Raw genomic sequence first — 21,548 nt, 5'->3', positions numbered from 1 at the left:
ATGGAAAACTGGCAAAGTAACACTTATCCCCAAAGACAACAAGGACCTCAAACTCCCTAGTTCATATCGCCCTATAACCATTCTTTCACTCTTTAGCAGACTATTTGAAAAAATTATCAACAACAGATTATATCATTACGCCCATACCAATAATTTATTTCACCAAAATCAATTCGGCTTTAGACAGAATAATTCTACCACGATAGCTCTATTTAACGTAATCAACACAATAAAAAAGCAAAAGCTCAAAAACTTCACACTTCATTAATCTCTCTAGACGTTGAGGCAGCCTTTAACGCTCTCCAACACTGGAGCATTAAGGCGGAATCAACCCGATGTATTCTCTATGGCCATTGCCTTGTGAAGTTCATCTCGAAAACTACCGCAGTAATGGAGCAGTACGCCGAGCTGGTAATACATGGGCAAATTCTGCACGTCCTGACATATTTTTTATCTGAATACAGCAAATAGGCGAATTTAGACGATTTTTTATTTCTGTGAATGCGAATACATGGAGTCCTATGGGAGCAGCAGAAATCACTTCCTCAGATCTTTCAGCGACGAAATAAACGCCTGAAAAATATGTCAGGACGTGCATCTGTGTCCCCTGATGACAGTACAAGCTAAGTTGCAACGTTAACCTTCGTATTATTCAAGATGAACGGGACAAATGTGTGGACATTTGTCGTCTGCTAGCATGGGCTGCATTGTGCTGCCCCCAGTGGGCTTCCGCTCCGGGAGAGGGGATACATCGAGATGGGAGGTGCGAGAGCGAGAAGGAAGGGAAACGGCTACGTACACTGCGTGAGGTTGTTGTTTCAACCTGCCTTGGCGACGGGACAGAACGGCGCGTGTCTTATCGTGGTGAATGACTTTGCCTGCTCTATCCGGCGTCAGCGTCGTGCATCGATATTCCTCACGCATGGCCTGTTACTGCGACCTCGGCTGCAATCAGTAGGACATAAATTGGCGTAATCGTGGCGTAATGCACGATACAAATAGGTGTTGAAGAGAAGGTACTTTCTGTGTGTCACTTGCGTGATGTTTTCGGGGGTGCGCTTGTTTTATTACACTGGTTCACGACCCAATATATGCTTCAGCCTAAATATGGAGCGAAGGACAGTATTCATAGCTGAATCTGGCATGGTCAAGATGTGCTGACATCTCATGCGACCAACACAAGTGCACGATAACATGAGGTGTGCGTGATAAGGTGTCCAGGATGTTACTAAGCTGCCGCTACGGGAAGGATCGCCGTGAAATGTGGCTTGAGAACGAGAAGACGTGCCTTGATTTTGAACAAGTGTGTCGGAAAGACGCTTGAATTGTGTACCATTATTATGGTGTAGCATTCCACTCATGAGGACCTTTGGAACGCCGTGTGCGGCTGTCCTTATATACAACAGCAGGTTCTGTTCGTCATAAATCAGACCATCTGTTTATGGAATTTTATCGTGCATGTGCTTCTCTTCGTTCCTTAGTGCCACTTCTATGTACTCTGGGTCATTCCTAAGTGTTGGAGCTATGTGTACTAGTTGTCAAGAGGACAAAATTAAAGGCAATCAAATGGACTGTTCATCTGCATAGACAAGTGTTATTCATTTCTGCTTAGTTGCACCACGTACACACAGATGAGCGCAAATAACATGTATGCGGGTGACCGTGACTACAAGAGGTACAAAAAAATCCAGCTAAAGTTATTGACACTGGGCATATAAGACGACTGTTGATCTTGCCTGCGCCTTGCTCGTTATGGATATGAAAAAACGGATGTTCTGAGGCTGGAACAACATAAAAGGGACAAATACATACAATCCAGAAGATGTGGGTTCGAGTCCTACAGCTGGCTAACCTTTTCAGTGACTTTCATCTTTCATCGTTATGGATGTCCGTTGAGTTTTTCCGGGTCTAGCTACAGGGTTTGTGTGAGACCAACCACACGGCTTCATCCACAGTTATTCGCGTGCTTGCACCGATGGTTCAGCACATCATATTTTCGGCCGTGTACCTATGTTGAATTATGCGATTATGATACGTGAAATAACAGACGCAGGCAAGTCATGGGGATATTCCTGCCGTCACCCTATCCCCATGGTGTGATTTGCAAATATTTCGATGGGGGGATGGGGGGAGGGCGGATATCTTGAAAGGAATATATATATATAAAGAATGAAAGGGAAGCTCCAGCCATGCACAGTCCGATTGCTCCCGCAGTGCGCTCACCAACAGGAGCGTATACAGGGTGTTTCAAAAAACGTGTCATTCGGACTTTATAAAAAAAAAGGGCGACGGAAAAATACGGGGTAAACGGCATTTGTGTGGTAACTGAATTTGCCACATTGTAAAAATATTTTCATTTGATTTTAATTAAAAGAAATTGAATTTCTTTAATTGAACTCCAAAATTTCCCAAGTCAACCTAACGTTTTTTTTTTACAGAATTAGAGAGTCCGTAGCGAACTTAGTCAGATCCACCAAGAAATCCGCTCGATATTGCAAATGGAACTGCCCAAAAAAAGTCCCGAAGTTGAGGCTTCGGAGTTTCGCGTATTCAACGGCGCACCAAATCAGTCGCACTTTAAACATTAAACACTTACAAACAATCAAAATATTAGGATTGACTATAGACTCTAAACTATCGTTCTTGCCACATTTAGAAGACGTTAAAAATAAAGTAATAAAAGCCACCAATATATTATCTAATCTCACTAGAGCCACAAAAACCGTGAACCCACATGTCCTAAGACAATTATACATTGCAGTAATAAAAAAGATCATACTCTATGCTGCGCCGGTTTGGTGGTCACAAGCCGCAAACTCAGATCTAATATGTAAATTAATATCGATTCAAAGACTCCCACTGCTAAAGATATGTAAGGCCTACAGAACAACCCCTAATTCGACACTACCCTCATTATGCAATGTAATACCTATAAACCTTCAAGCCACTAAGGAATACTATCTTTTCCAAATTTTCGAACTCAAAAAGGAAGTTACCTACGGGTCTCTTACAGTACCTTCAGCTGAAATAGAACAGCCTGCTGATTTCTGGATCAATCATCCTGCTTCTCCCCATGAATTTCTATATGACTGCCCCACTTCAATAATTAACGAAAACATAACAATTTACACTGACGGATCCAAGTGCGATAAAAACGGTTGGAGCCGCATTTTGCGTTTTAAATAACCAAGTATTCACCCATTCCTAAAAATACAAATTACCTTCCCATTCATCCATTTTTTGACGCTGAACTCTTGGCAATGACCAAGGCCTGCGAATATATAAATAATAATAACCTTAATCAGACAAATATATACTCCAACAGCTTATCAGTGCAAAACGCCCTTCAAAAACATAACCACAAGAACCCCAGGATCAAAATATTATATGACTTAATAGAAAAATTTAAACAAAAAACTTATACCTTAAAATTTCACTTTATCAATTCCCATATAGACATCGAAGGGAACGACATTGCTGATTACCTGACAAACAAAGCCAGATACTCGGATATTCTTATCCCCATACCTCAATCCAAAAAACATATAAAAAGACAACTTAATGACGTAAATAAAAAAGTATACCAAACTACCTCGTTCCGAGATCAAGAAAATTATATAAAATATTGGATCCCGGATATAGGATCTCCAGCGAATAACTTTATTGGAAACCATTACATCTCTCAATTCATCACAGGCCATGGGAAATTGCCAAGTTATCTAAAAAAATGTAACCTAAGAAATAATGATCTTTGTAAATGCGGAACATCAGGCGCTAACAACTGGCATTACCTCTGATTGTAATTAACTAACCACTTAAGAGACAACATAATAAAAGTTATGAAAAACCCGCTAACGCGACAAACAATACCCGATGCACTAAAAGACCCTAAACTGAAAACTTTAGCAGTTAAATTAGCAAAATATGTTATTGAACAAATAAATACTGATATTTAATGAGGGAAAGGGTGGAGAAGACGGACTTACCAAAATGGATTAATATCCATCCGTCCTTCTCCCACCACTTCTACTCTTACACTACTTCAAGCACATCCTCTTCAAGACTGAAGACCCTTACCACCCCTGAAGCATGAAGACAAAAAACCAACAACAGTAAACCACCACATCAACACCTCGATGACCGGCACCCACCCCCGGGACAAGCCTCCCTACCACCTTAAATATACACTATAAATTGTATAATCTTTTCTAATATATTCAACCTTTACTTATATCCTAACAATTGTACAATTCTACCTATCATCCTATGTATCAACCTATGTAACGTTGCAATAAACTCCCCATTTTACCTTTCTTTTTATAGGCGATGGCCTGTTCCCTAACGGTGGTTTTGTTGGATACTTTTTCCTTATATTTTCTATCTCTTACTTCTCTCATCCCCCTACCCTTTCTCCTCCATTTTTCCTACTCTTTTTCAGTAACTCTGCTATACCTTCTGGTGGTACGGAGTTGCTGAAATTACTTCCTTCATCCCAATACTAAATTCCCCCCAACCAACATCTTTTTCACCCGTATGTCCCTTCAGGCACCCTGCCTCCCACTCAGCTATCATTTTGGGTGTACCCTGTTACCCACTCTTAATAATAAAACTTTTGAAATCCACGCTAAGAAATCCACCCTTCAAATTCCAGTCCTTTGAAATCCAAGCTGTCGAAATAAATCACAATGGGTCTATGCAGTCCAGTGTTAAGCATGGTTTTACGTGAGAAAATCAGCGTTTAAGAGGGTCACACTCCAGAATAACGAGTCTTTATGCAATTCTGTGTCATATTCAGCATGTATCACTCAATTATTCATTAATTTAATTAAGTGACAGGCGTAAATGACTAAGCGTATGAATGACTATTGACTGTAATATGACTATTCAGCGGATCGGCCGCGGTGTATGTAATATGACTATTCAGCGGTTCGGCCGTTCGGCTACCATTGGGGACGAGGCTATTTGAGAAAATAAAATAACGACGGAGCCGTATGGTGTTGCGGGATGTGCTACATAAAAAGGATAATCACTGCAAGCTCTAATAAAGCATATGTTTCTTCTGCCGATTTCGTCAGGTATTTTTCAGACGTGTAACGACTTGGTGTGCTAACACGCGCGTGCAACTCATGAAGGAATTCATGGGTGAAGTGACATTGATGCAGTCGTAGCTGTTTTGGACAGGAAATCGGGTAGCGAAAAATGTCTAGGATGAGCACCATATAAAACGTACCGCAAAACTGTTGTGTCGACCATTTGTCACGACGGTAATCACGTAAACATCATGTAAACGTCTCTCGCGTTCCTCGGCCTCAGCCTACGAAGAACCTCTAATGTTGTTTGATAAGAGCCGCGAAAAGTGGTTCAGCAAGGTAAAACTGTGCCGGGAACACCGTCACGTGAGGGTGGTGTTTAATTAAATCACAGTGAAAGATAGCAAAGGGCTGTTACTGGTCATGTAGACAGCAGATCTCGTTCACCAACACATCAATGGATTGTATAAATAGTCTTCCTGTCAATGGACAACTGACATTTTCCTCCCGTCTACACTGTGCAATGTTGACCCAGAGCTTGGTTTTTGGATGCCACAAAACACTTCTCGCCAAGATGGTGCACTGTGACTCATGGACTTGACTCAATGGGGCATTTACAGCTCAGTGTCATTACCACCTGAGGCAAGTTGACTCTCTCAGATACTGTCACTGCAGTGCTGTAGAAGGCCCAGAGTATATTGTCATTGCTCACACTACCAAGCTTTCCAAACTGCCATTTTCAGATAAAATTGCTTGGCCTATGGCTAAATCAGCCCACGAATGCCTGCTCTTAAAGCTCTTTTGGCAATTTTGGACTCCATGGGACATTATTTCCTTCCTCACACCACAAGCAGCTATGGGGTAGAGTATTGCCCCAGGCAATGAAACTCCCTGTCCATCTCAAAATAAAGTTGATGAACAACATCTGCAACTTCTGCGAGGTGGTTTAAACAACTCTTATAACTACATGTTATATAAACAAAATACAGAAACCGACACTGCAGATTTTTGTTTAAGTTTAATTTGTAGAAGCTTTCGCGTGGAGGTCCACGGCAAAGCTTGTACAAATTAAACTTAAACAAAAGTCTTCGGTGTCGGTTTTGTGTATTTTGTTTATGTGATCTACAGGACTTGACTCCCCTCTTCGTATACACTTCAACTACATGTTATGTGTAACCTAGGAATGCTGGTATCTGTGTGGAGTGGCTAGTTTGCCACAGTACCACAAATAGGAACACAAATGGTTAGCAAAAATCTGCTACAGAACCTGGGCCAAGACGATGAGCACTTGGAATCATCACAGTTTGTAGTACCATGCAGAGGAAGATAGAGTAGAGTACCCTCAAATTTTGTACTACTTTTTCTGAATTACTTGTAATTATGCTGCAGCTACATAGGCAGTAGTTCAAATGCTACTCACAATTGCCAAAACTTCATGCTAGCACTCAATTCTTTTTACAAACTTTGGTTTGTGATGTGGTGAATGTTTCGGTGACTTCAATAGGCCCGGTTTCACCAATTTTGGTTAACTGAAACAATATCAAGGGTTGCCAATTCTTGAACTTAACAGACACTTCTTTTTTTTCCATCGCTGATATGGTGAATATTTCAGTAATAACTCCTTTAGTGAAGCAGATAGTTTAATGACCGTTCATCTTAGTTCAGATGCTGAAAAGGTTAGTGAAACTGGGTCATTATGTAGCCTTTGTGTTCTGGTGCAGTGCAATGGTTTTTCGAGGGATTCAAACTACAAAAAAGGTTAATAATAAGAAAATTTCTTGGCATACCTACATACATACACGTCCCGGACAACACGTAAGAAACTCAACAGAATATAAATGCCATCATGACATTGGTAGACAGACTGATACCGAAACAAATCGGAAGGGGAGGGCTGGGTTCCACAAATGGGCACTTGTTCGCTGCCTCCTCTTGAAAGAAAAGTAGGACCGAAAGTCGCGTGCTCACTCAGAGACCACCGTAATCCCCTCAAGACCGTGCCTTTTAGACGCGAATTCGTCCCCCCTAGCTTTGAGCGTAGCTCAACTGTACCAAATTGGTGGCTCTGTTGAAGTATGATGTCATTTGTACCGTTTCCAAGGCACTTTGTACAAGAGTTTTGTATGCCAGCAGCGTACTGTCTGCGAAAGGTAGTTTTCGTGTCCACTTCATGAAGACAATTTTTTAAGAGGCTTAGAGGATGCGTAACTACTGTGTGATTTCCGCTAAATATCAGAAGAGAGGTGCACACCTAAATACCTGAAACCCTCAACTGAATTAATTGTAGGATCAAAATTACGTGGGAATATATTGAGGTTTGTCTTGTTCACAAAAGATATCATTGCACACTCTGCAAAGTTCATCGGTAGTTGCCATGGCCTACATCAATCATAAACACTGCAAACCACTCATTGAGCAAGTCAGTCCGCGGTACGCAAAGTGAAAAGCGTCATTGCCCATTGTGAACGTATAGCCATGCAACACTGCTTGCGGCTTCGCATTTCTCACTACTTTCTTTCATCACTTTGTTATTAAATGACTAATGCTTTGCCAATTCAACACGAACATACTTTGTAACAACTACTTGGAACTTTGGAACAACTTTGCAAGGCATATGTACTCGTATGCACTTCCTTTAATTGCTTCAGGAGTATTTCTCCCGTAACATATCTCAGCAGATGCAGCATGTCATGTAGGTAACACAATTTTGGCACAGTATTTGCTTGATATGTCCAACAAGCAGAGATATCAAATCTTTGTGCCAAAATGGTGTGCCACGTGTCCGTGTAAAGACGAGTCGCTTAGATGGAATAGGTACAGCATCTTGATATTGAATGCAAGAAGCTAATGTTTGACAACATGTATGTCATGGGTAAAATAGAGCAGTACATCATACACACCAGAAGAATGCCAACACTTCAGTGCTTTATCTTTACCTGTTATTCCAATGTTTACTCTCCCTTCTATTGGAATTATGTATTTCAGAATCATTTTTGTATTATTGAATTTTAATTTGGCAATCCTTTCACATGTCTTGTGATAGACAGGTTAGCAATGTAAGCAGTGTTTATGTGCCTCTCACAACCTGCATCTTTATGCAAAAATACTCCAAAAGCTGGGAGACGACATAACTAGACAAAAAAGTAGAGAACTCCGACTTAACATAACAACATAACAAGGTTTACTCAGACGTTTCATCCGTCATGCGACTGACATCATCAGTGCCAAACTGAATGAGAGATTGCACAACCGGTCGCTATTTAAGGGCATGGGAGTATTGTTCGGGGAGGGGCCACAGTTTTTGTTACAAACCGAGGGGTCACCGCGTATGTGCCAAGACCCTAGAAGCTTCCTGTGTCCCCATCTTTGTTCTCTCTTGTTATGTTAAGTTGGAGTTGTCTACTTTTTTTGTCTGCATTTTTATGTATGAGGCTGTTTTTGTGACAAGAGGGCAAGGGTGCCGGGAACATGGCACATGTTCACAAAAACAGAACCAGAGAGACACACACACAAAAAAAGTACAGTAAAACCTCCAAAGTCGGACACCTCCCTACCTCGGACAACTCCCCATGTCGGACAGGATTTCATGGCACACGCAGGCTCCCATTGAAACTACATGGGGACAAAATTCTCTATGTCGGACACCTCCCTATCCCGGAAGTAGGACAGGGTTTTCCCTGCTAAGTCGGACAAAACCCTGGCCAAATTACCTCAATCTCGGCCCATCTTTGCACCAAAGACCCAAAATGAGCCAGTGACCTTAACTTTCGCCCCCTTTTTCCCCTATACTGGTCTCATCATTTTGTTGTTTTAGTTTTTCGAGTCCAGAAACAAGTGCTGTCAGTCTACATTGTAATCCTTTGTGTGAGCACTTGTCTTCGGTTTGTCTAGAGCCTTTGAACGCGCACTGCACCAAAGCAATGAAAAGCGGGCTGACACTTCAGAGACAAAACTCTCGAGACTCTCAGAGTGACTCTCAGAGACTCAAAGAGACGAGACTCTCAAAAAGCTCCAGAGGTAATGCTATTGAGTGGAATCTGAACGGAATTGAATCTACCAAAATCAGTAATAATTATCAGTGAAGAATGGGTAGAGGTACCACTACCACCAGGTACCACGAAGGACCATAAATTGAAGAAGGGGACATTTCTGGCAACACAGCTGTGATCTTTTCCATTTTTTGTTTCCCTCATATTCTGTAATTTGGACACCTCTATAAGTGGGACACGCTTCGGCTGCACCGCGGGTGTCCAACGTAGGAAGGTTTCACTGTATAGCATAACACAGTCCCAATCATTTTATCGTGTCCTTTTTGCTGTGTCATCTGTTCTACATTTGTTTGTTTTTTTGTTTTTGTTTTCGTGTGTAGTTTCTGGATTTTAAGCCCAAGAGCAGTTGCTGTAGAGGATGCTGAGAACATGTGAAGCATACATTTTCTCATTCTCACATTATGCTGTAAGCAGTGTGAAATACAACTCAAAAGGAATTTAATGAGAGACAACTTGTCACCAAGATCAGTGTGGGAACATTGCAAAGGAAAAATAATTCTAAACCCTAATGGATTCCTATCCTATTTAATGGTACAGTATCAGATGAAAGTAATTCAAATAATATTAAAGTAGTAACCGTGCAAATTATCAGTCAAACAGTAAAGCTGGCTGCAGTACACTACAATGTGTCACATGTAACAATATCAGTGTTTCCAAAACTGACACATAAACCTTAGGGAGGCCGCAATAGTCAAAGCGGGGGTTACACCACTTGGCGAAAAGAAAAAGCAGATGAAGTGAACGCAATATGCGACAAAACCAAGGAAACTATCTCGCTACAACTGCAATATATTGAAGTTGCTTTTAAAAAATAGAAGTTCAGTTCAGCGCACAGATATCAGCTGTCGCACACACAGCCATCCCGAAAACTATGCCCATCTTCGTTGATGCACCCACGAATCCACAGGAAGACCGCCGAGGCTTTCCCACTCGGATTAAGTATCTGTACCTTGAACTGCGAACAGTTTGGTGTACACTCCAGAAAACGAGAACAGCTGATTGCCGATTTCATGGGCGTGGCCATGCGCGCCGACAAGGACAGTTCAACAGAGGAGCAATTTGAACGCGAATGTGGCGCTAGTGGTAGGCGCAACAATTTGCACTTCAAACGCCGTAAAACCCAAAGTAAAGTGAGCAGCGAGGATGCTTGGTTGCTCATTTGTCATTATTTGGGCCTGTAATCCACATCAGGGTTCAGAAAGGCTGCTAAATGTCGATGGCCGGCGCAAGAAAAACCTGTTTGCAGTGTTTTTTGTCCCGTTGCGGTTCAAAAGAATATACCTTTTTTGTGCTTCCTTCCTCTCTTTTCTTTCTTGTTTTTTTTTCTTTATCGTCTTTTACTGTTGTCGGTTCGTTCCGGAGCCCTACTCAATCTCTAACTCCATATCCCGCAGTGCTCTCCTTCAGGTTAGGTTAGGTTAGGTAGGGTTAGGTTAGGGCTCGCTCCCCATTGCCGACTTCCGAGTTAGTGCGAGCGAGGTATCTCCATAATGGAAAACCTGAAACGGTGCACTAAAAACAAATGTCACCTCTGTGGATAGTAATTTGAAGCATACAGATGAAAGATCCATCTCATATCTAAACCGATTGCCAGCAATTCTGCTCTTTCTGTTTCTCGAGAGAAACAGAAAAAAACACCTTCATAAAAAAATACATCTTAGTGAATTATGGAAATTAGAATGCCAAAATACCTTGCAGATAAGGTTTTCCTCCACTCGCGTACGCGTAAGTGCGAAACTAATGTACACGTAGTCCTAGTTGTTTTATTTTAAAAAATCTCTATGAAAAATGGCTACGACCACGATGTATGCCTTTGTGGCACCCTGTTTATTTTGTGTGTGTGTGTGTTTCAGCTTGGACAAATTTTTATCAAAAAGTCACGAGAGCACGTCATTTTCACAGTTCTACCGGCGCGTATCTTTTCCAAGAAAGACTATAATGACTAATATAAGGATGCTACTAAGGACTAATCAATTAAATTCATTAATTAACTGTAATAAGGACGTCTTGAACAAAAGCCAGATATCGATATGGGAGACTGTCCTAGTTAAAATCCACACCACGTTTAAAAATTTTGAAACACGTACGTGTATTAAAATATCCATCCCTGAATTTTGACATGCAAATGGACCAAAACCGAAACCGTGGCAACCACGTTTGGGGTGGTGGTCTTCACGGTACGGGATACTTCTCTATGTCAACTGCGCTCGCAACTATATAGCCTTGGCTCGGAAACCGTATGTTTCTGGAACGTAGAGAGGGAAAAAGGAATCACAAAACACGAATATACTTCAAGTACTCTTCTCCTTAAAGAAGCGAGAGATTTATTGACTCTACGTTGCACTACAGCGCGCTGAGCGGTTGAGCTGGAATTGGAATTAGAATTGGAAATGAATCTAAAATAATAATCAATAATACTAAAAAGAAAGAAAATGAAGAAGCGTTATCTGAGCTGATCGAGGTCGGTTCACTCTGGGAATTGTTGCACCGACGACCAGCGCCACGTCCAGAACTGTCCTTCTCGGCTCGCATGGCCGCGCCCATGAAATCAGCAATCAGCTGTTCTCGTTTTGTGGAGTGTGCACTAAACTGTTTGTAGTTCAAGCCACAGGTACCTAATACGAGTGGGAGAGCTTCGGCAGTCTTCCTGTGGATTCGTGGGTGCATCAACAAAGATGGGCATAGCCTTCGTGATGGCTGTGTGTCTGACAGCCGGTGTCTTTCTCCGTCTGTTACGTCGCGAGACAACTGAGATCACCGTCTGTGCGCGCTCAGGAAGCTTGAAATCTGCCCTGATACATATACAGTAATATATACCTTCAATATACGCTGATACACATATGGTCAATAAATTGGTACTTGCTCCACTGCAATCTTTCCCGGAGTTCACAAGAGACACTGTTTGTGGATTTATGCCTTACATTTAATCTATCGCTGGTCGTTCCACATCCTACCCGAATAACTCATGCCACACAGTCAACCCTTGACTTGGTTTTAACCTCCCATCCTGAGCACATCACTTCTTTGCATGTCACTGATGGTCTCAGTGACCACAATGCCATTTTCTTCGATATCTCTTCAAGTCCTCCAAATGTTCGTAAATTCAACGATAAAGCCATGTACGACTACGCTCGAGCTAACTTCCAAGCCATCAACGAGGGTCTTGCTCTGTATGAAAATTCCTTTCATGGCACCTAGCCTCACTCCATTGAGGATAACTGGTCCCTCTTTCGTGACAACATAAACTACCTTACCGAGTACCAGTTTCCAAAGATAAGTCTTATGATCACAATTCTTGGTTCACGAAAAGTCTTAAAATCTTGCTAACCAAGAAAAAGCGTTTATTCAGGAAGGCAAACCGTCTTGGCGACGACGTTTCATGGGCTAAATTTCACTGTGAATGGGAATACAGGCGCTCGATCAAGGAAGTGAAACATAAGTTCTTTACCATCGACCTCCCGTCTCTCTTGACGAATAAACCAAAACAATTTTGGAAAATTTTATCTCCGCCAAAATCCCAACTTATCAGTCTGACACCCGCTGACAACGACTGCGCCAACGCTTTCGCTCCCTTGTTTTCATCCGTTTTCAACACCGATAACGGATACACCCAAACTCCATTATCAGTAATCGCCTCCTCACCTGTGGTCCCCATTCATATCAGCACTCATGGCATTTGTAAAATCATTGAGTCATTTAAGCTGTCGTCAAGTGCTGATCCGGGCTCTATTAACCCGAAGGTTCTATACAACACGGGATCTACTTCCAGTAAGATTCTATGTTGCATATTTACTCAGTCACTCCAAGATTCTGCTTTACCGCAGGACTGGAAGACTGCGAAGATTGTCCCTATTCACAAATCAGGCAGCTGCCACATTGTTAATAACTACCGCCCCATTTCACTCACTTCTATAGTATGTAAAATTCTCGAACACATACTCCAACGTAGTTAAGTACCTTGAAGAAAAATGTTTCTTCTATCCCTTGCAGCACGGGTTTCGAAAGCTCTTTTCGTGTGAAACTCAAGTAGCCAGTTTTGTTCACGACATCTTTCTCCACGCGGACAATAATCATCAGACTGACGGGCATACATTTCCAACGACTACTAATTCGATACCTCTGTAACCGCATTAAAATCAAATCTTAATCTCGACTCACTCGAACATCGTCGCCGTCTTGCCAAGTTAGCCCTGTTCCATAGGTTATTTTTCATCTTGCCACCGCAACAATCGCCCGTCACCCGCCCGAGTGTCATTTTTCCTCGCATCCCTTACAAAAATTGAAATATACTTTTTATTAACAGGTAATTGACTTCTTATTGCTTCTATTGACATTTTACTTTCACTGACATTGTACTGACAAAAGTCAATACACTCTCAGTTGACTTTTTATCAACTGTCGGTTGACAGACTTTTAATTGACTCACATTGATGTCCGTCAATTGACTATTCATCCACAGTTGGTTGACATGTACTTTTAATTGATTTGTGTTGATATCTGTCAATTGACAATTTATCCACAGTTGGTTGACATACTTTTTATTTGCTCATGCTGATATATGAGTCAACTGAACATTTATCCAAAGATAATCACCTCGCAGATTTTTATTCACTAGAGTTAGTACAAGTCAGTCAACGGTCATCCACGGTTACATTTACCGAAAACAACCTCGGGCATGTACAAACAGGCCTTGAGAGTTGTGATATTCACATATTCAGTGGTCAATGCTTGTGCACTATATTATAGGACCTGACTCTTTTTGAGTTGATACATTCAGGTGTTACAGGGTCATTGTACATTGTGCTTTCTGTCCAGCAAGCTGCCTGTGTAGGGTTGCCACCTCTTCAGTCGGCCTATACCGAACACCGAGGGGGAGGGGGTGCAACCGCAATGCAGTGGACTGTGTACATAGACCTGTGAATCAGTACGATGTATGAAAAGCTTTTTTTTAAACCAAACATTGCTTTAGTTCTCTCAGGCTACAAATAACTGGACATCTGGACGAAAACCAGTAGCAGTCGATGGCAACCCAGTTACGCTAACAGGCAAGACAAGCAAAAAGGCCCGTGATTGGCCTCCTGGAATGCATAACGTTTTTTTTTTTTTTTGTCTTGTGAATTTCATTTGCATTGTTCCTGGTGCTGTGTGAACTATCTGAAGCTACACGTTCTATGGAGAGCTGTTACTGCCACACCGCTCTTTTTCCCCCCGTCTTGGATTGGACAAAGTGGATTGTGAAGGACTGTGTCAAATTCTTGAGCCTTGATAGCTGAGCACTGAGCACAGAGGGTTCGAATAATAGGCTCTTTACACTATCTTCATGTGGATCAACGTAGCTTTGATTGCTCATTTTAGTTATCGCTCAATTTTTGCTGACGATGACGCAAATAAAAAAGTTCTAAGGTTTGTACTGCAACTCGGCCAATTCCCGAACATGTTATATCCAGATTACGCCTTCTCCCCAAAACCGAATGCAAGCCTTGAATTTCCGAACTGTTTGGGTGAAATTCGGACAGGTGGCAAACCTACGCCTGCGGTTAAAGTGCATATATTGGTCAAACATACATACCTCACTATTTATATGGACTAGCACCACATGTTGTAACGTCAAACGTGTTTTGCATACTTATTGTTGCACTCAAATAATAGCTACATAACACATTCACATAAATTGATAGCAAATAGTGTACACGATATATAAAACATCATACGTGATTAGAATCAGGGGAAAAAATTTGGTTTAAACAGAACTGCTCATATACTGATTCCGAATGGAATAACTGGGGGTAAGCTGGTTTAACCCTAAGAAGTCAGACCCTAGCTATAGCTCATAGTACAAAGAATGGTGGCAATGAGAAAAAAAATTGAACCATGAATATATTGAAGAATGTAATATCGCAGATATTTGTTGCCTCCACGGAATCCTTACTGCTTTTACAAAACAAAGCCCAAACTAGCAAGACGGCATAGGATATGCACGACAGAACACACTGGGGATACAAATGTCGATACAATATGTTCACTTGGTGCTTAGACATTTCAGTACACAAAGGACTCAGTGTGCCTGGAAAGATTGGAATTCGGGTGGCACAGTTGATCCACATTCTTCGAAATCAAGATATCTCTTAAAAAATTGACAAAACCAGACAATATTTAACCTGCCTGAAATTTTCATTTTGCTTCAAGTATTAAATCTTCGTTCACTGAGCACAGATACTATTTGCCACCAAGAATAAGAGCTAAACACTTCTGTATGTGAGTAGCCGGCACACTCACATCATCTCCAATGCTCTCAACTTCCACAATGCCCTGTATGGCAACATCACAACTGCCTCCAAACAAGGAACGACACACATTGTGTTCAACTACATCAGAAAACAGGTCTCTCTCACACTTACAGTTTACCGTCAAACCGGAATCGCATACACAACAAACACATTTTGCAATTATGGCTTTGATTTGTCCATAAGTCCCAGAGGCTTCAATGTAGGAGTTCAGCCGTCTTGACTTGTCGCATCGATCAACACAGAAAGTGAAGTCACCAACAGTTACCTTTTTGAAAAACGTACCATCAGAGGATGCTGCACCTCTACCATGAAACACAACCGTGGTTTTAGACTGCTGCACTGTAGAGTTAACTCTAAGACGCTACCCTTTGATCAGGCATAACATATGCTTCTGAACACTGTCGTCCAGTGCCCGTGATGCATGAGTGAGTTTTCCGAAGAAGAGATAGTTTTCTAAAAATTGAAAATTTGAACACAATTTGGAGGTGCGCATATCTTGTCCCATTAACTAGACTACCCACCTGGCCGTTCATGCTTTCGAAGGGGAATGCAGAGTAGTTCCATAATGGTCCCCATTCACATACACAATCAACAATGTGCGTCAGCAAGTGGGCATTGTAGGTGACGTTCTCTACACCGTACAGTTCTTCGTACTCTCTCAAGAAGGCCGTCATATGCTCCTTCACCAGTGCAAGTTTGTCGAGAGGAACTGAAGTGGAAAGCAAAATGTGCATGAGCTCAACAAACTTGATCCAATTCCGGTAATATTTCTTCTTGAGGATTCCTTTCCATACCGCAGGGGATAGAAATAAAAGCCAGTTCCTCCACTCGGATGACTTCCAAAACTTCCACAGCCCTATCGACCGGGGTAGTCTTGGCAGTTCCCAGATGAGATGCATCTCTGCCAGACGTGCATCAATTTCCTCAATATTTCCTCCAAGGCTGTACGGAAAAGCATGCTTGTGCTTAAGCCACATGCATGCTGTGTACCGGACAAAGCCCGAGCACACAGCATGCATATAGTCAATGACAAATCCAGTGGGAAATGTGAAAAAATGTGAGTAACAGCAGTACACTTTAGCCCTTCACGCCGCAAGATGGATTTCCAGACTGCTGTGCCCGTTGCGCATGTTTCTGGAATGACTTGTGCGTCCGAAGTTTTGGCGTGTTGGTTTGAACTGGGTATACCCGTGCATGCCCATTTCATTTTTCGATGACGACACCTTCTTGCTCACACCATAGACAGCCATGTCAACCATTAACTTATTCATATTTGCTAGTGTGCAACGAGCGACTGTATCTACACAGCAAGGTCCTGGGAACACACGTGGCCATTCGTGTCCTTTCCTGGCCATCAGACCCTGTCCATGTGAGTCATTCCAATGACATTTTGTTCATCACTTCCACAAATGACCTAAGGAAACAGTTCATGTTGGGTTTTTCAGATCCGAACCACAAGCCTCCCAGGACAATATGTTTGTTCCTGTTTTTAGTAGGCAATTCATTAATCATTAGCTCAAGTGGCCACAGAGCATACTTCGATGATTCATATACAGGTACACCATCTGTATTCCACGTGAGTGAAATGTCATTGTCCTTGATAGGCAGCTTGTGGTAGGCCTTGCTTTGGGTAACGTTACTGACATCGAGGGATAAAGTGCGGTCATTCAGTTTGAAGCACAAGTCCGGCTGTTGGAGAAGATCGCGCAGCTGCTGTTCTATGTCGAGCATTATGAAATATGATCCGGTATCCATAAGTGCACTGCTGTTGTGCACAGTCTTGCATGTACTGCATGCAAATTCACTTGCTGTAGAGACTGTTCCGAAGTAAGAAAAACATGTTGGACAGTAGAAGCGCTGTCTCGCTGCGTGAGAGCCCTCCGTGAACTTCTTAAAAAATGAATACTTTGTCAAAGGAAAACTTGCTGCCTTTGGCAAATGTGCTTCTATGATCTTGAGAACACTTTCTGTTGCCTCCTTGATTGCGTGGTGTCTTACGATGTGGCCCATTACTAGCAGAAGGCTCTCTGACCGGCTGATCCTGCAACCAGGGTAAAGTTCTTCTTCTTCATCCTGGGAACGTGAAAGGAAAAACATGAGCACATGGTTGTAGAAAGACACATGCACGCTACAAATGTCTGTGCTCTGTACCAGCTGACACCTGTCTGGCAATGATTAATTAAGTGTTATAATTCTGTGTTGCAGTGGTGTAACCTACACCGGGTAGGTCGACATGACTAAATATGTACAGCACATATTGCACATATGTACAGCCACAATAATGTAAGTGGATCTGCCCTCATTAGTCGGTTTGTTGTGAGTTTTCAGGTTAGCCACACCGTAAACCACATATACGTGCAAGCAGCACTGGCTACAGGTCAGAACCGAAATTACACCTGAACCGAAAACCACTGAAAACCTGTGTTTCCGCTGAACCGAACCAAACTATTTTTTGTTCTCACATTGAATCAAACTGGAACTGAACCGAAAAAAAAATTGGGAGGTTACAGGTTTGCCAAACAGTTCAGACGCAACGCGTGTTTTGAGAGACCGGAACTACAATTTAACCAGCAGATTGAACCGCATCACCAAACAAATTTGGTACCGAAACTAAACAAAACTGCAACACAAGTGCATTAGGTATTTTGTATTTCCACCTTGTAGCTATTGCATTCATTCAGTTGTGCAAGTTTTGAGGTTCAGCGGTGCTTGATTTCACCAGCTGAAGTAACACCGATCACTGAACGGGTACTTTGAACACCAAATGTAGGTTGAAATGACATTTTTAAGAAAACTGTGTTGAAGACGGTGCTATGGCGAGAGTTATTTATTTATTTATTTTTTTTCTGAACGGAGAAAAAGTAGCGTCACTTCAGGAAGGCACCGAATGGTCCAATAGGCCTGAGCCAACATTAAGTGTGCACGCTATGTAATCTTAGATGGCACAACTGTGATTACAAAGGTGCTTTTGTGTCTTGTTCTCTTGAGGTTGGTGACCGTTAGGTGCCCTCCTTGAGCAGGATGTAACAGGGTGTATATGATGAGTGAATACACAGAGTGCATTACGCTACCATAACGTTGTGCCCGAAATGCAGATCTGTAACACACAGTGTTGCTGTGCATCCCTGCTGTGTCAGCAACAATAAAAGTATATTTGTGTTATTTCAGAATCATAAGCATATGCTTGCTGCTACCCATGGCAATCTGCTCAAAATTCAATTTCTTGAACCGGTTTGAACCAATATCTTGCGCTGCTGCGGAGCTCAACCCTAACCGAACCAATATGCCTGAACCTGAACCCGAGACGAAAAAAGAAATAGCGGTTCCAATCCCTGGTTAGAGGTAATGGAGAGCGTCATGATGTAAAAACAAATATTTGTGTCATAGTCCATTTCAGGGCCATGCAACAATATTCACACGCCCAGTAGATTTAACCATCATATTGTCACAGAATTCGAAATTTAAAAAAATATGCGCACGAAGTATACAGGCATGGGGCCAGGCTTTTTCAGGTTAAATGCCGCTCTCGGAGTAGGGCGGGGCAGGATGCGACGATCGTGTGCTATTCATAAATCTGAAATTTAGGGTGAAGTCGTGTGAGTGATATGGATACAATTGGGCTATTTTTTGTTTCTGTGTGTAGGCAAACGGCCTGGGGTTAAAGGCGCACAAATCACTCAAACATGCATTCCCATGATAAATAGCGAGTTGCTTGGGAGTACTTCAAAAGACTGCTTTGAAAACCAAAAGCTAGCTTTAACCTTTCTCTCCCTCTCCTTTTTTTCTTCATCTCTGTAGTGTATGCAATATGAAGGATGTGAATGGCACTACCCGGGGAGGGTGTTCTTGGTGTATAGCAGGGTTCTCATCCTCAGCACCAGAACCGCTAAAGTCGCTGTCACTGAAAGCCGCGATGTGGCTATCAAAGTCTTGGAGCACAAGAGAGAGAAGAAAATGGTAGTTACAATATACACTTCGCCCATAAAATAAATTAAGACTTACATCTGCGGCAACGTCTCCAACTGAATTTTCGTGAGTCTGGCGCGATTTCGCATATGTAGGTCCTCTGAGGTCTGTGTTTTCAGGTGAAGCTGAAGCACCTGAACCAGCAGCAGCTCCATTCAAAACGATATTTTCAAACGGGGCTACAAGAGGTGCTTCCTCTGATCCGTGACAAAACGAAAAGCTGATCTCACTCCCGGACGACAAGTCATCCTCGACTGAAGTTGCATCAGTGTTACGTGACTCGAATCTATTTTTCGCGTGCGATCTTGAGAGCGCTCCGGCATTGAGTATTCTGAATCCCATCTGTAGCGACCGCATGACCTTCGGGGCATTTCACAAAGTGTCACTGGCCCCTACTTGTCTCAAAACAATTTACTAAGCGGTTAGCACAGTGAATTCCATGCCTACATCCATGTTCCGCAACTCCTAAAACGCCGAAAACCTAGAAAAGCAGAATGATCATGACGATGCGACGAACGACGGTCCCAATAAAACGCAATAAAACAAAGCAAACACGGCACTACCAACGACGACCAACAAAAGCGAGGAAATGTTAGCGTTGTACCTGTTGAAATATACGACGCATATAACTGTGAAGTGTTGAAAATTCACGTCATGTGTACAAGACACCGAAACCAAAAACTAGTAGTTGTAGTAAAGCAGTGTGTAATCCTTGCAAAGCGAGGGAAATATGATTGCCTACGAAATAAGCTATTTATTTTTGGTAATTTTCTGCTCTCTTTTTCTGGTATTGCTAGTAAAACAGTCAGGTAATTCCTCGTGTAGAGAATAAGTATGGGTTAGGCTGGGGTCTCGGCACATTGATGTCCAAATTTCGTGCTGGCCACCACCACGTAGTGCGCGGGCGGTGCGGGGGTGCTGTGCTGTCGTTGCTGTCGTGCGTGCTGTGACAGTGACTGCTACTTCCATTTTACGCCCGTCTTGTCCCTTGACCTTAAAATGTCTCACATCCTTGTGAGGTGGGTCAGCGACGAAAAGTGGGATGTGTATTCCATCAGGGCACTGAAAGACGCAGATATGGCTGCAAGATTATGTGCTGACCCTACTCTGATAGAGCTCGTGCATGGTAAAATCTTCAGGATTGAGTGGGAGGGCGGAGAAGACAGAGCGTTCGTCGTAGCTATTGGTAAGTTGACATTTTAGACTGTTTATTTGTTCCTTTTCGTAACGTCCTGTGTGCACCACTAACTTTCAGGCACTGAAAAGCATCTAGAAAGAAAGCGGAACAGCATAGTTCAAAAGCATATGGAGGTCGGCGCCCTCGATATTGTAAGTATTCAGTAAATTGACATTTAGATTGTATTTGTTGTGCGCATATTTCTATTCGCGAGGAAATTCCCGATTTGACGGTCTCCAAACGAAAAATATGCTCGGTTGCTTCGTAAGATGGCATTTCTGAGAACTTTCGCGTGTCTTCTGTGTCCGTATCTCTCTCCCTTCTACATGGATGACACGTCGTGTCTAAATATTCGACATTAGTAATTAACCTCTCGGCTTCACTTGTTTTGGGTGTCTGTCGAAGTCATATAACCACATTTTAACCGCATATTAGCGAATGAAACCACCTTTTTGGCGGCCGTTAGGCTCAGCAGGGCGGAAAAAATGGTCCCGTTGACTTTTTTCTTTTTTTAGGATGCAGCTTCACTGTGAACGTACGTCATTTATGCAATTGAGACCGAGTGATGTGATATGAGCACATTTGGAGACATTTAATGAGAGAAGCCAGGTCGAGCACCATGCGTTAATTGCGTCTAAGTCTTGCTGTAGGAGGACAGTATCGGCAGAGGAAGAAATGGCGCGATAAATGACACAGTCATCGGCGAGGAGTCGAACGCATGACGATATATTATTAGGCATATCATTAATAAATATGAGAAAAAGGAGGGGACCTATGACGGACCCTTGGCGTACGCCAGAGGACACAGGTAGAAGAGAAGAGAGAGAGTTGTTAGTTAACGTAGCTTGCGAGCGACCAGTCAGGTAGCTTCTAATCCACGCGACCTCTTTGCCTGCGCACATGGAGCATGAAACAATCGAAAATCAGCCAGCGCAGCCCCGTCTTCGTCGTCTTCGTACATTTTGAATTGCCATGTCCGCGAATGGAAGTTATATAAACTCCTGGGTTGGTTACTGTGACACTGACGTGTGTCATACAT

This window comes from Ornithodoros turicata, unplaced genomic scaffold (assembly GCF_037126465.1).
Source record: "Ornithodoros turicata isolate Travis unplaced genomic scaffold, ASM3712646v1 Chromosome12, whole genome shotgun sequence".
Classification (NCBI taxonomy): Eukaryota; Metazoa; Arthropoda; class Arachnida; order Ixodida; family Argasidae; genus Ornithodoros; species Ornithodoros turicata.
This window is presented reverse-complemented; position numbering follows the sequence as displayed.